Raw genomic sequence first — 15,711 nt, 5'->3', positions numbered from 1 at the left:
ATATAGTGGAAAAAATACAGATATAAACTATATGTATAATAATAATCTTCTAAAAACACGAGACATGGAAAACATATGTGATTATAGAAGATGAACTGAAGCAAAAGTGGGACATGAAGAATATAATGGTTCCAAAAGGTCAGAAACAATAAGTTATAATTTTCCTTGTTCTCAAGAACCTAACACGATGTTAAGTTGGTTGTAGGCTAATTGCTCAAATTACATCTTTTTTTTTTTTAAACACCAGTTAAACTTCTACTACTTTGTAATTCCCTGCATGACCATGATATGGCTTTGTCATTATTCAATTTCCCATATATTCTAACATTGTTAATACTCACTAAATATTTATAATGAATTAAGCAAATGTCATATTTTCAGAAAGTATTACTTATACTTTTATGTGGGCTGGACATTTTCATTCTAGCATCATATATAATTTTATCTGTTCAAATGTCTGTGTGTCAATAACAGTGTTTGCCCTCTCCATAAGGTAATTTGTTTCAACACCTGCACAACTATAAGGTGAGAACTATTTCCAATCGCCACAAGAGCTAAATGGGAAATTTAGCTACAGCAGAAACACTGTTGAAGAATTTTTCTCTTGAAATTGTAATGTTATATCACTTCAGCCAGGGAAGAAGACAAGACATTCTTATATTGTGTATGGTTAGATATCCGGATTGAGGGTTATTACTGGCTCTGTTTCTCTTGGAAAAAAAATGGATAGGGTAAAACTCTAACTAAAGTAATTTCAGTGTTATTCAATATCGTATTAATGGAGGGAAGCATCATTTTAACTGCAGCAATCTATAGAATTATGGACTGATTACTAGTTCAAATGACAGAGTCCTACAATGAAACCCATAATTTTACATTACGTTCTGCAAGAGATGATAGCAGTTCTTCACATATAATGGTATTGCTAGCCCAGAATCTTGTTAATGCTCATAGACTGAGAGGTTGTGCTTATCGTTCCTTATTTTGAATCAAGAAGAAAAATTTTTTCAAAGGTCTTCTGGCCTTTATTTTTCATATCGGGGATTTTGATCAGTTAGAAATTTTCATAGAAGAGGTACCTTGATTTTAAAAATTTCAAGAATTTAGTAGAATAGTAAAACTACTAAAAAACGAGTATTTTCTTAGAAAATTAAGAAATGCAAGTGCTGCGGTTTAACTTGCGTATAGCTCTTTGTAGCTATTTCCAGTCACTGATTTCTATGGAAAGTAGCTTCAGAGTTAGTTGCTTGTTACCGAGCAACAATTTATTCCAATTATAACTGAAATGTTCCTAATAGACAGTTACTGGTGGATAAAAACAGATTTTAAAAATGAACTATTAAATCCATAGTATTTTCTCTTGTTGTAAGAGGCAGAAATTATTCTAACAATTGACATTTTCTAATGTTCCAAGGTCTTTTTAGACATTTCAAGTGATCTGGGGGGCATCGGTGAGGACTCATGGGGTGGCACGGTTCAGAGCTGTTAAATGTGGAAATGACACAATTAGAAAAGCTACAGAGACTAGGGACAGAATGTTACCAGTGTACAGAATGCCACGTTCTCTGCCAGATGCAAATGGCACACAGTCTTCAAGCTTTCACAAGAGATGTTTTTCTTTGAAAAAGTTCTTAATGGACATTTGGTAACTACATCCTCTTTTTAAAGATCTCCCTACTGCATGTTTAATTATCTCTTAAAAATAAAAAGTATAAAAACAAAAACTACCACAGTTTACAAACAACCATGAAGAACAGACAAATATATCCCTTGATATTTTATATGGTTTTTTTAAGGCAATAAAAGAGAATATTTCCTAAGTTTCTTGACCCAAATCCAAGGACATTCCTGACCAACTTCAACCTTTCCTTGAGTATTCTGGCTTCTGAAGCTAGCACCTGAGCTAGCTCAAAGCTCTAAGTTTGCCCCATGGATGTATGCACGAATGACATAGTTTGCAAGACAGATAAGATTTCTATGTTTTCTTCTTTCTTTATACTATTAAAATGAAGTCTAAAATGTACTGACCAGAGTTGCAAATTGATGTAAACAAAATTTACATGCGTAGGAGGAACAGAAGTACACTGATTATAAGAGACGTAAGCTTGGGAACTTTGAGTCAACAATCATGCATTTTGAAATGTGTCTTAAATGATCTGATCAATCCCAACAGCAGAATGAAGACCCAATTGCTGAAAACTCACATTATTTAGGTTCAATCTTCTAGCCCCCCATACCAGAAAACAGGCAAGAACACTCTCAGTACCAGCCCCAGGCAGGGTATAAAGAAATACTTGTTGAATTTAATTGGGCTGAATTAAAATTTGTCCTTTTAAAGAATAAAGTTGGCATCTCAAGTTCAAGGTCCCCTGATGATCTAGGCTGTCCACAGCTGACTGTCTAATGAACTCCTGACGAGTTGTAGATGAAAGAGATTAAAATAACACTGCTCAGAACTCACTTTAGGCTGTTTCATTATCCGGACTAAGGAAGTCTAGGATAATTACAGTGTTACTTTAAAAAAAAAGTTTCATCATTGTACTTCCTGTTTGGCGAGTAAATAATAAAACATTTATGGTCTGTAAGGCACCTATTAAAACCCATGACACTTTGCAGAAGCTAGTAACTTGGAGAAGTCAAGAATTCTCCCTGACAGGATACTGAAACGCCAACCTTAAACGATCAACGACTCATTGCCATAGTGCGACAGTCTTAGCCCTGTTGCAACTGGGCGACTCATCAATTCCCAGAGAGAAGCATCATCAGGGTACATAGGGATGCTGTTATTACCCATTTTAAGTATGACGCGAAGGTCACATATCAGGCAATTACACCTTTTCATTACATGCTAACCCCTCACGGCAGGGAAGCCACGCTTATGACTGCATTAGACAGACAAAGCCTTCAGTTCTTTTTATTTTTTCTTTTTAAAAAATGAAAAGCAAAAAAAAAAAAAAAAGAATTAAAAAAAAATTAAATGTGTTTTCTTACCAGCACGTAGCAGCACCAACTCGGTCACAGGAATGTTGCCTTTACAGGTTTCTCTTTTAATTATCCTGGAAGCAGGGAGACAAAAAAAAAAAAAAGGCAAAGAAGAAGCAGGGTGGTTAAATTAGCGTGCTGGAATCTTTTCAGTTTGTCGCAGAGTAGAAAAATAAAAAAGGAAAAAAAAGGCTCAGTAATTTAAATTTGCTCTCAGTTCAGCCTGCGTGGTTGGGTCCCGCCCCTGCCTCCCGCTGGGTTCCCCTACCTGCAAGGCTGAAATTGACAGCTACTGTGCAAACAAAAAAAGGCAACAAGCATGCTGGGACCATTCTGTCTGCTGTTTGGGTCTCACTTGTCCTGACAACTAAAAATCATCAGTGGAAAGGTATTCAGCTTTTTCTGTTTGAAGCATTTGCATGTAATTCCCTTCCATTTTAATTGATACACCATAGCTCATGATGATGGGGTTTGATTACTGTTTTTTTTTTTTTTGTCTTTCCTTTTTTCTTAATCTGTATAATAATGAGTTATTACTATTATTGATATTTTACTATTATATCTGTTTATTGCCATCCTGTACATCTCCCACTGTCCTCTTCACCTCTCCAAGAAATACTCTCTCCTGTCTTTTCCTTTAACATGTCAACACTGTAATTTCTAGGAATGATAGAAATACCAAGATTACTAGGGCTTCTACTTTTCTTCTAATACTTTTTTTTTTTTTTTTTGAGCATGTAATGTTGAAATGTTGAGAATAATTCCAGGGACAGAAGGGCCCAGGAAGAAAATTCCATAAGTACCAGCAACTTCTAAGAAGGATGAAATATTAATGTAAGAAGTCTGCAGCCAGATCCAAAAAGTTCCTATTCATATTCATGAACTGGGCAAAGAGCTAAAAATCGTACAGATAAATTTGGTCTCCACTACAGACTTCACCTGAGGTGTCTTCTATAGAAAACTGCTTTAATTTTAGCACCAAAAATAAAATGGTTACTTAATGCACAGCAGATTGTCAGTCTGTAGCAGAGGAGTTATGAAAGATAATGAAACCCATACTTCTTTTGTCAGGATTTTGATGGCTTATCCAGAATTTACAACAAGCCTTTTTGTTGTTGTTTTCTAAATGCTCTTTTCAGATGAGGCTATTATGGGCTATTTTGGTATGACGATATTACAAACCTCCATGGAGTATGAATTATCTGCAGGTTTGCTTCTTAATCTGAAGCATTGCTTCTAAAATGGAAGATAACGTTGTTTCTCCTGTTAAACTATGGATGTTCCTTATATCGTTCTACTGCTCTGACGTCAGAAAGAGTACCATGCTGATGAGTGTCATGTCATATAGTTGGGGCCAGGGTGGTTAAGAATAGAAGATAAAATGTGTGTAGATTTTCGCCAGTGGCTAAAAACATGAAAGAAAATTACTCTTACCAACATGATAGCATTTAATCTACCCTTGCTTATTAGTTTTCCTATTTTTAAAAATATTTCCCCCTTATCCCTACCTCAAGCCCTTTCGAAGGATTTCAATATTTTTTCATAACTCATACAATCCCTGAAAGCCAAAAATGGGCTTAATTTAGTGGACTTTAACATACTTCACTTTTTAAGGTCAGATTTTCACATCTGAAATGAATACAAGTATAAATTAAGTGAACATGATTTAGTTTTCCAAATCGGTAAAAATTTAGTTGAGTGCCAGGAATTCATGTTGTCATTTGAGGTCTCATAATAAATTCAAACCCAATTAAAAGTGGAAAGGGTTGAGGTGTCTCAAAACAAAATGACATCTTTTTCTTGTAGTGAAATCTGTATCAGAATTTTTTCTCCAGTAGTAATAAATGCTTTTTGCTCCATTCCCACAAACAGCTGTAGTGGAGAAAAATAAGGCAGGTCAAGTACTCAAGAAGCCATGTTAACTTCCCAGGTAGTTAGGCAATCAGCTTTAATGAAACAGTGGTAAATTACACCAATGTGCTAATTAGGGTACTTTGTCACAGCATCAAATGCAATAAAACCAACCCATGCTTTGGCTTGGAAAGTGTCATGCATAGATTTCTTTCAAAAGATTTAATTGAAGAGAGATTTTATTTTCCTGAAGCGTTCTGTAAATGCAAGGGATTTTTATCAACCCTTTCATTTTAAAGAGTTCTAGAAAGCAACGTAGAACTGAAGATACACACAGAAGAGACAAACACATAGAACTGGAAAAAAATAAATGATTCTTTTTTAGTTTGGTTTCTTATTTTAGAGATACATGTTTTTTATAACTAATATGCCAACACGAAATACTTTGGTATCATGGTGGATAACAGCACACACTGAGAACATGTGAGATAAAATACAGATAGACACAGATCAGCACATGTTGTCTTGTGCTCTGAATATCTCTATTTTAAATGAAGAAGAAAGAGTATTTTTATGGTTGCCAGTGCTGCCTGGATACAATTAGCAGAATATTAGTCTTAATCAAATAAAAAATCTTGACATTTAACTTTAGAGCAGGAGCAGTATTTAGGAAATGTATGAGCCCCATGTTTCCACTAGACATTTAGCTTGTTACTTTGGAAGTTTCTACTTGGTGCTGAGGGACCAAGTACTGGCTTATCATGTGTCTCGTAGCCAATCTAGGGAAAAAAAAAAAAAAAACACTTCATAAACATCCTACTAAATTGTTAGGGAACTCTGTGTGGTGATATACATTGTATAGCTTTCAAATTGTGGAAATGTGTCTTAAAGAAATACATTGAATGTGTTTCAAAGAGTAGGTTTAATGTGATATATCGGAGAAGGCAATGGCACCCCACTCCAGTACTCTTGCCTGGAAAATTCCATGGACGGCGGAGCCTGGTGGGCTGTAGTCCATGGGGTCGCTAAGAGTTGGACATGACTGAGCAACTTCCCTTTCATTTTTCACTTTCATGCATTGGAGAAGGAAATGGCAACCCACTCCAGTGTCCTTGCCTGGAGAATCCCAGGGATGGTGGAGCCTGGTGGGCTGCCATCTATGGGGTTGCACAGAGTTGGACACAACTGATGCGACTTAGCAGCAGCAGCCGCAATGTGATATATGGTTTAAATGTTCACGCCCATGGAAACAATATTAGGGGAGGAAGTGCTGGTTTATTTTTTTGATGTGTTTCAAATTAATACATTTTTACCTTTTCAGTTATAAATGACAATAAAATACTTTTCAAACTTACTGCAGATTTTAAAATAACTTTATTACTTTTTGAAAATATCTCCCTAATTCTGAATCAACTATCTTCAGTGTGATTTTACTGTTTTGTCTTTGGAACAGCAAAACACTTCTTAATGAATGATATATTATGACCCTGACTACATTATTATGACCCTACTATATTATTGACTACAATAGCCCATGAACAATTTCTTTAAAAAAAAATTCTGAGAAATTGTGTACATTTATTGCTATACTTCAGTACCATAATTAACCCCTTTAAACCTTAATAACCAGAAAATATCTCTCTACCTTCATTAAAATGGCCAACTGACCCTGGGTTGTCTTTTGACCCAAGTTTCCAATGTTAAACTAATTTTATCAAATTTATGAAGTTTAACTTGAGTTTCTAAGTGTATGCTTACACAGAAAGTCAGAATTCCTGACTTTAACAGGATTTTCACAATGATTTATTTGGTATCACCAAATACACACAGAGTTATGAAGAGTTTAGCCTGGGAATTTAGATTATAAAGGGATCAGCTTGGAAACTAATATTTGACCCAGATTGAACAAAGCCTATCCGATGCTTTAAACTTCCATAGGCCATTTCTATCTTGCTGCCAAGATAGAAAGATGCCAAGATGGGCATACATGCTAAAAATGAACTGTTTTTAAATTCAATTCAGTTCTGAAGTGTGAGGTAGTCCAGATGAGAGTGGGTTCAAATGATTCAGCATAACGTCCCTTTGCTAGTGGCGCCAGGAACTTGTGATCCATCAAGGATCGTGGCACTTTATAATGGGAGATGATATTAATTTCTATTTCTAAACTCAAAGTATACATTTTTCCTCTGATAGAGTAAACATTCAAGATACAAGCAGAGAACACAGTAAGCTACAGAAAATAAAAAGAACACCCAAGTTAGACATATACAGAACTATAGTGCTTTTCAGAAATGTAGATTACCTGGTTAAACTGGCAGCTAGATTTTGCAGAGCATATTGTTAAGGAGCAAAGCTTCCTTACAAATCAGTGGATAAGAGATGGTATTTTGAGATAGTATGTGCAAAGATGAAACCCCAAAGAAATTTGAATCCCTATACTGACCAAGGGAGAAGGGTATGGTGACCCACTCCAGTATTCATGCCTGGGACATCCCATGGACAGAGGAACATGGCAGGTTATTGTCCATGGGATCGCAGAGTCGGACATGACTGAGCAACTAATATACTGACCAAGGAGAGGGGAAAAAAAAAGACAAAGTGTTTAGAGAATAGGATCCATAGAAAACATCTGTGTTTGAAAGAAGGGGTGACATCTTGCTTGGGTACTGCAGTGGATGGCAGCACAGCTTATCCTGTGGGGGCTGTAGAGAGGTGCAAGTTTTGCACAGTGTGTGATGATGTGGTTGGTCTGAGACACGTTCACGGGACAAAGTAGAGGAGAGCTCCAGGACCCAGTCAAGCTCTCCAGAAAGTGATCAGTGGAGAAGTGATAATGATGAAAGTCAGGAGCAGGTAACAGAAACCACATAATGATGAGCTCTTCAAGAGAAAGCCAAGAAATTAGCAGAATTCCGGGGATGGCAAACGAAGAAGCGCTCAAGTGACAGACTGAGAAGTGGCATGAGAGGTAAGGAATGTGGAACAAGAGGGAATAAAAGAATCGAAGTAAGATCATTTAGACTGCTCCAGGGTATCAAATTCTGCAAAGATTACAAATATTTATAATCTGGACTGGAATAGACTAGAAAATATTGATTGGAAATAGCAGTTAAAGGCGATTTGCAAAGTGATTTCATTGCAGTGGTAGAGTCAGTTGCCACACAGTATTTGGGGAAAAAGGGAACTGCCAAAAGCAAGATTTCATGGAGTTAATGACAAGATGATTAAATTTAATTACAACTTTTTAGCCATCTTCCTGAGGTTCTCTCTGACAACATAGTTTAGTTTAGGTTTTGAGAGGTAGTATACACAGAAGAACCATACAAAAAAGATCTTAACGACCTGGATAACCATGATGGTGTGATCACTCACCTAGAGCCAGTCCTAGAGTGCAAAGTCAAAGTGGGCCTTAGGTGCATCACTATGAACAAAGCTAGTGTAAGTGATGGAATTCCAGTTGAGCTATTTCAAATCCTAAAAGATGATGCTGGGAAAGGGCTGCATTCAACATGTCAGCAAATTTGGAAAACTCGGCAGTGGCCACAGGACTGGAAAAGGTCAGTTTTCATTCCAGTCCCAAAGAAGGGCAATGCCAAAGAATGTTCAAACTACCACACATTTGCACTCATCTTACATGCTAGCAGTGACTTCCCTTGTCACAGGGCTTCCCTCGTAGCTTAGTCAGTAAAGAATCCGCCTGCAATGCAGGAGACCTGGGTTCGATTCCTGGGTCGGGAAGATCCCCTGGAGAAGGAAATGGCAACCCACTCCAGTATTTTTGCCTGGAGAATCCCATGGACAAAGAAGCCTGGCAGGCTACAGTCCATGGGATCAAGAGTCAGACACAACTTAGTGACATGCTAGCAAGATAATGCTCAAAGTTCTTCAAACGAGGCTTCAACAGTATGTGAAATGACAAATCCCAGATGTTCAAGCTGGATTTAGAAAACACAGAGGAACCAGAGATCAAATTTCCAACATCCTTTGGATCATAGAAAAAGCAAGAGAGTTCCAGAAAAACTTCTACTTCTGCTTCACTGACTACACTAAAGCCTTTGACTATGTGGATCATGACAAACTGTTGGAACACTCTTAAAGAGATGGGATACCAGACCCCTTACTTGCCTCCTGAGAAATCTGTATGAAGGTCAAGAAGCAAGAGTTAGAACTGTACATGGAACAACGGACTGTGTCCAAATTGGGAAAGGAGTACGTCAAGGCTGTAGATTGTCACCCTGCTTATTTAACTTACATGCAGGGTACATCATGTGAAATGCTGGACTGGATGCAGCACAAGATGGAATCAAGATTGCTGGGAGAAATATCAACAATCTTATATATGCAGATGACACCACCCTTATGGCAGAAAGCAGAGAGGAACTAAAGAGCCTCTTTATGAAAGTAAAAGAGGAGAGTGAAAAATATGGCTTAACACTCAGCTTTCAAAAGACGAAGATCATGTTATCCAGTTGCAATATTTCATGGCAAATAGATGGGGAAACAGTGGAAACAGTGACAGACTTTATTTTCTTGGGTTCCAAAATCACTGCAGATGGTGACTGCAGCCATGAAATTAAAAGATTCTTGCTCTTTGGAAGAAAAGCCAAGATAAGCCTAGACAGTGTATTTAAAAGCAGCGACATTACTTTGCTGACAAATGTCCGTATTGTCAAAGCTATGGTTTTTCCAGTAGTCATGTATGGATGTGAGAGGTGGACCGTAAAGAAGGCTGAGTGCCAAAGAATTGATTCTTTTGAACTGTAGTGTTAGATAAGACTCTTGAGAGTCTCTTGGACTGCAAGGAGGTCAAACCAGTCAATCCTAAAGGAAATCAGTCCTGAATATTCATTGGCAGGACTGATGCTGAAGCTGAAGCTCCAATACTCTGGCCATCTGATGTGAACAGGATTGAGCAACTGAGCACACACACAAAGGATATGAGGAACTAGATTTCAAGGTTTTTAACTCTTGATATATCTGTATAATAATATATGATAATGCATTTGGAATATGTACAATTACATTTTGAGTTTTACTAGAAAACTGTCTCATGTAGGGAAAATTGTATTAGAAAATAAAAAATATAAATAACTATGCTACCTGTGGGCTTCCCAGATGGCTCAGTGGTAAAGAATCCACCTGTCCCTGTAAGGAGACTCAGGAGATGCAGTTTTGATCCCTGGCTTGGGAAGATTCCCCTGGAGGAGGAAATGGCAACTCACTCCAGTATTCTTGCTTACAAAATCCCATGGACAGAGGAGCCAGGCGGGCCACAGTCCATGGGGTCGCAGAAGAGTCAGACATGACTGAGCTACTGAGCACAAGTACACACAGTCACACAGTACTGATACTTGGTGTTCAGTTTGGGAGGACTGTATACATATATATAATTTCAAAGGAAATGGTTTTGCGGCACTTTTAACAAGACTGAGGAAAAATTTGTTGAATAAGTACTTAAATATGAAGTACACTGTAACACATTTTATATTTAAACATTCTGGAATCCACATACGTTTAAAAGTATAATGTTGCCTCCAATGGTGAGATTAAGTGATTGTTTATTCAGGTTTGAACTGGGATACCTAACTCCCCTTTTCAGGATATTAGTTTTGTTGCTTTTGAGTTTTCTCAAATAAGAATCTTTATCAATCAATTTAGGGCTAAAGAAGTTTAGCCCTACTATTCATTTTGCTCTGCAAAATACTCTTTGACATACTTCTATTTTCTGATACTGTAAATAAGGCAGAGTTAAATAATTTGCTCTTTTGGCACTTTCGCAAAAGAATATAGTATTTCATTACAAAACTCATATGAGAAAGTCTTTTTTAGGGCAGAATTCAGTTCAGTCCAGTCACTCAGTTGTGTCCAAAGCTTTGCAACCCCAAGGACTGCAGCATGCCAGGCGTCTCTGTCCATCACCAACTCCTGGAGCCTACTCAAACGCATGTCCATCGAATCGGTGATGCCATCCAAGCATCTCATCCTCTATCGTAATCTTCTCCTCCTGCCTTCAATCTTTCCCAGCATCAGGGTCTTTTCTAATGAGTCAGTTCTTTGCATCAGGTGACCAGAGTATTGGAGCTTCAGCTTCAGCATCAGTCCTGCCAATGAATATTCAGGGTTGATTTCCTTTAGGATGGACTTATTTGATCTCCTTGCAGTCCAGTTCAGTTCAGTCCAGTCACTCAGTCATGTCTGACTCTTTGCGACCCCATGGACTGCAGCATGCCAGGCCTCCCTGTCCATCACCAACTCCCAGAGTTTACCCAAACTCATGTCCATTGAGTCAGTGATGCCATCCAACCATCTCATTTTCTGTCGTTCCCTTCTCCTCCTGCCTTCAATCTTTCCCAGCATCAGGGTCTTTTTGAGTGAGTCAGCTCTTCACATCAGGTGGCCAAAGTATTGGAGTCCAAGGGGCTCTCAAAAGTCTTCTCCAACACCACAGTTCAAAAGAATCAATTCTTCGGTTCTCAGCTTTCTTTATGGTCCAACTCTGACATCCATACATGACTACTGGAAAGACCATAGCTTTGACTAGATGGACCTTATAGACAAAGTAATGTCTCTGCTTTTTAATATGCTGTCTAGGTTGGTCATCACTTTCTTCCAAGGAGCAAGCATCTTTTAATTTCATGGCTGCAGTCACCATCTGTAGTGATTTTGGAGCCAAGAAAATAAAGTCTGTCACTGTTTCCACTGTCTCCCCATCTATTTGCCATGAAATGATGGGGCTGGATGTCATGATCTTCATTTTTGAATGTTGAGTTTTAAGCCAGATTTTTCACTCTCCTTTTCAATTTCATCAGGAGGCTCTTTAGTTCCTCTCTGCTTTCTGCCATAAGGGTGGTGTCACCTGCGTATTTGAGGTTATTGATATTTCTCCCGGGAAACTTGATTCCAACTTGTGCTTCATCTTGTGCCTGGCATTTGGCATGATGTACTCTGCATGTAAGTTAAATAAGCAAGGTGACAATATACAGCCTTGACGTACTCCTTTTTCAATTTGGAGGCGGTCCACTGTTCCATGTCCGGTTCTAACTGTTGCTTCTTGACTTGCATACCGGTTTCTCAGGAGGCAGGTAAGGTGGTCTGTTACTCCCATCTCTTTAGGAATTTTCCACAGTGTATCATGATCCACAAAGTCAAAGGCTTTAGTGAAGTCATTGAAGCAGAAGTAGATATTTTTCTGGAATTCTCTTGTTTTTCCTATGATCCAATGGATGTTGGAAATTTGATCTCTGGTTTTTCTGCCTTTTCTAAATCCAACTTGCACATCTGGGAGTTCTCAGTTTACATCCTGTTGAAGCCTCGTTTGGGAGAATTTTGAGCATTACCTTGCTAGTATGTGAGATGAATGAAATTGTGTGGTAGCTTGAAGATTCTTTGGCATTGCCTTTACCTTTCTTTGGGATGAATTGGTATGAGTACTGACCTTTTTCAGTCCTGTGGACACTGCTGAGTTTTCCAAATTGACGACATTTTGAGTGCAGCACTTTCACAGCATCTTCTTTTAGGATTTGAACTAGCTGAGTTGGAATTCCATCACCTCCACTTGCTTTGTTCATAGTGATGCTTCCTAAGGCCCACTTGACTTTGCACTCCAGGTTGTCTGGCTTTAGGTGAGTAATCACACAATCGTGGTTATCTGGCTCATTAAAATTTTTTTGGGTAGTTTGTCTGTGTATTTTGACACTTCCTGTTAATATCTTCTGCTTCTGCTTGGTCCATACCGCTTCTGTCCTTTATTGTGCCCATCTCTGCATGAAATATTCCATTGGTATCTTTAATTTTCTTGAAGAGATATCTAGTCTTTCCCATTCTACTGTTTTCCTCTATTTCTTTGCATTGATCACTTAGGCAGGCTTTCTTATCTCTCCTTGCTATTCTTTGGAACGCTGCATTCAGATGGGTGTATCTTTAAATGGTTTCTGTTTCCTCAGCTATTTGTAAGGCCTCCTCAGACAACCATTTTGCCTTTTTGCATTTATTTCCTTGGGGATGGTTTTGATCACCATCCTATACAATGTCACGAATCTCTGTCCATAGTTCTTCAGGGACTCTGTCTATCAGATCTAATTCCTTGAATCTATTTGTCACTTCCACTGTAGAAACCTAAGGGATTTGATTTAGGTCACATGTGAATGGTCTAGTGGTTTTCCCTAGTTTCTTCATTTTAAGTCTGAATTTTGCAATAAGAAGTTCATATTCTGAGCCACAGTCAGCTCTCCCAGTCTTGTTTTTACTAACTGTATAGAGCTTCTCCTTCTACTGCAAAGAATACAATCAATCTGATTTTGGTATTGACCATATGGTGATATCGGAGAAGGCAATGGCACCCCACTCCAGTACTCTTGCCTGGAAAATCCCATGGACGGAGGAGCCTGGTAGGCTGCAGTCCATGGGGTTGCTTAGGGTCAGACATGACTGAGCGACTTCCCTTTCACTTTTCACTTTCATGCATTGGAGAAGGAAATGGCAACCCACTCCAGTGTTCTTGCCTGGAGAATCCCAGGGACGGGGGAGCCTGGTGGGCTGCCGTCTATGGGGTCGCACAGAGTCGGACACGACTGAAGAGACTTAGCAGCAGCAGCAGCGGCATCTGGTGATATCCATATGTAGAGTCATCTCTTGTGTTGTTGGAAGAGGGTGTTTGCTATGACTAGTGCATTCTCTTGGCAAAACTCTATTTGCCTTTGACCTGCTTCATTTTGTACTCCAAGGCCAGAATTGCCTGTTACTCTAGGTATGTCTTGACTTCCTAGTTTTGCATTCCAGTCCCCTATGATGAAAAGGACATTGCTTTTTTTGGTGTTATTTCTAGAAGGTCTTGTAGAGGTCTTCATAGAACTGTTCAACTTCAGCTTCTTTGGCATTAGTAGTTGGGGCATAGACTTGGATCGCTGTGATATTGAATGGTTTGCCTTGGAAATGAATAGAGATCATTCTGTCATTTTTGAGATTGCATTGAAGTACTGCAGTTTGGATTCTTCTGTTGGCTATGAGGGCTACTCCATTTCTTCTAAGGGATTGTTGCCCACAGTAGTAGATATAATGGTCATCTGAATTAAATTTGCCCATTCCAGTCTATTTTAGTTCACTGATTCCTAAAATGTTGATTTCACTGTTGCCATCTTCTGTTTGACCACTTCCAATTTACCTTCATTCATGGACCTAACATTCCAGCTTCCTACGTAATATTGTTCTTTACAGCATCGGACTTTACTTCCATCACCAGTCGTATCCACAACTGGGTGTTGTTTTCACTTTGGCTCCGTCTCTTCTTCCTTTCTGGAGCTATTTCTCTACTCTTCTCCAATAGGGCAGAATTATTATTTTTTCTCAAATCATGATTTGCTATTTTTATCAGAATTGACATAATTCTCATGTTTAAGTTGTAGGGAGAAAAATAAAAAGAATGATACAGTGGGGAAATAGATTTGAATCCTGAAAATATTCTTTAGTCTTTTTTTTTTTTCTGTAACAATTTAACACTTTCATTTAATTTAAAGCCAATTCAAACTTGGTGATAACAGATACAAGTTTTCCTGGACTTTCCGTTAATTTATACAATTAATTTTGTTTATGTTGCTCCATAGGGTGCAGCATGTTAAGATTTTATTATTTATATAGATAACAGTTGAACAATTGATACTTATGGTCTCGTTCTTCTTCTTCATTTTTTGTACTATCACATACACTATCTGGAATTTCCATTTTTTGCCAAGTATAGTCCAATATATATATATATATTATTGGGGAAAAAACAAAAAATAAAATAAACAAAAATAAAGCTAAATATCCTTGTGTTCACTATTGTGAAAAGAAAATGTTTTACTCTATAATTTTGGTGGGAAGAATAGCCAGTGTATTGCCAAGTACATTTATTTGTATATTTTATTTTCCAAATGGTTCTGTCAACTGCAGACATGATGCACTTAAATGATCACGTGTCAAGAGTGCACTGAAAAAAGTTGGCATGATGATCCATGTGCAGCTTGCTAAGAGTTTTGTGTTTCATCTTAGAATCAATAGGAAGTCACTGGTAGTATTTTATGCAGGAGCAAGTCATATTTATACATGTATTGCTGAAAGACATGTCTACTAGCAGTACTTAAAACTGACTAAAATGGTGAGAATGTCTTCAGTAATATTATTACCCTGATAAAGTTTTACTTTGCTTGGTTGAAAAACGATGTAAGGTACTTTATAGGAAAACATAATGTGACCATTAAAAAATAAAATTTAATGACATAGAGGAGAGGGGAAAAAAAAGAGTACAGAAAAAAAAATCAGAAATTATGTGAAAAAAGATGCTATAATGTTCTATATCCTTGGTAGAAGTAAGCTGCAATTTGATTCTAAGTTTTCCAAACAATGTGAAATAGAAAACACAGTCAGCTTCATCTGTCATCCTGTGTGAGATAAAAACAAACCAGTTGTTTAGGAGAAATACAGGTCTTTGAGAAGGGAAACTAGATGGGCATTTCTCTCACAGGTTCTCAGAGAGAGGTCCCAGCATGGTGTATGAAACAGCTTTCTCTCAGAATGGCTGCGATCCAAAAGTCTACAAATAATAAATGCTGGAGAGGGTGTGGAGAAAAGGGAACCCTCTTACACTGTTGGTGGGAATGCAAACTAGTACAGCCACTATGGAGAACAGTGTGGAGATTCCTTAAAAAACTGGAAATAGAACTGCCTTATGATCCAGCAACCCCACTGCTGGGCATACACACTGAGGAAACCAGAAGGGAAAGAGACACGTGTACCCCAATGTTCATCGCAGCACTGTTTCTAATAGCCAGGACATGGAAGCAACCTAGATGTCCATCAGCAGATGAATGGATAAGAAAGCTGTGGTACATATACACAATGGAG

The 15,711-nt window shown here is 38.0% G+C and overlaps 1 long non-coding RNA gene across 6 annotated transcripts in view; it reads right to left on the bottom strand.

The window, feature by feature from the left end:
* The window catches only part of LOC147361189 (uncharacterized), a 94,826-nt gene that overhangs the window by 16,778 nt on the left and 62,337 nt on the right, over positions 1-15,711 (bottom strand). For all 6 annotated transcript variants that reach the window (XR_015139883.1, XR_015139887.1, XR_015139884.1 and 3 more), the window contains one exon: positions 2,992-3,056. This is a non-coding gene — a long non-coding RNA (uncharacterized LOC147361189). The remainder of the gene's footprint in view (positions 1-2,991; positions 3,057-15,711) is intronic.

The sequence above is a fragment of the Bos grunniens genome, chromosome 13 (assembly GCF_055505025.1).
Source record: "Bos grunniens cultivar Pamir isolate PY7600 chromosome 13, Bosgru_T2T1.0, whole genome shotgun sequence".
Classification (NCBI taxonomy): Eukaryota; Metazoa; Chordata; class Mammalia; order Artiodactyla; family Bovidae; genus Bos; species Bos grunniens.
The sequence above is the reverse complement of the archived record's forward strand: the minus strand, read 5'-3'. Positions and strand labels throughout refer to the sequence as shown.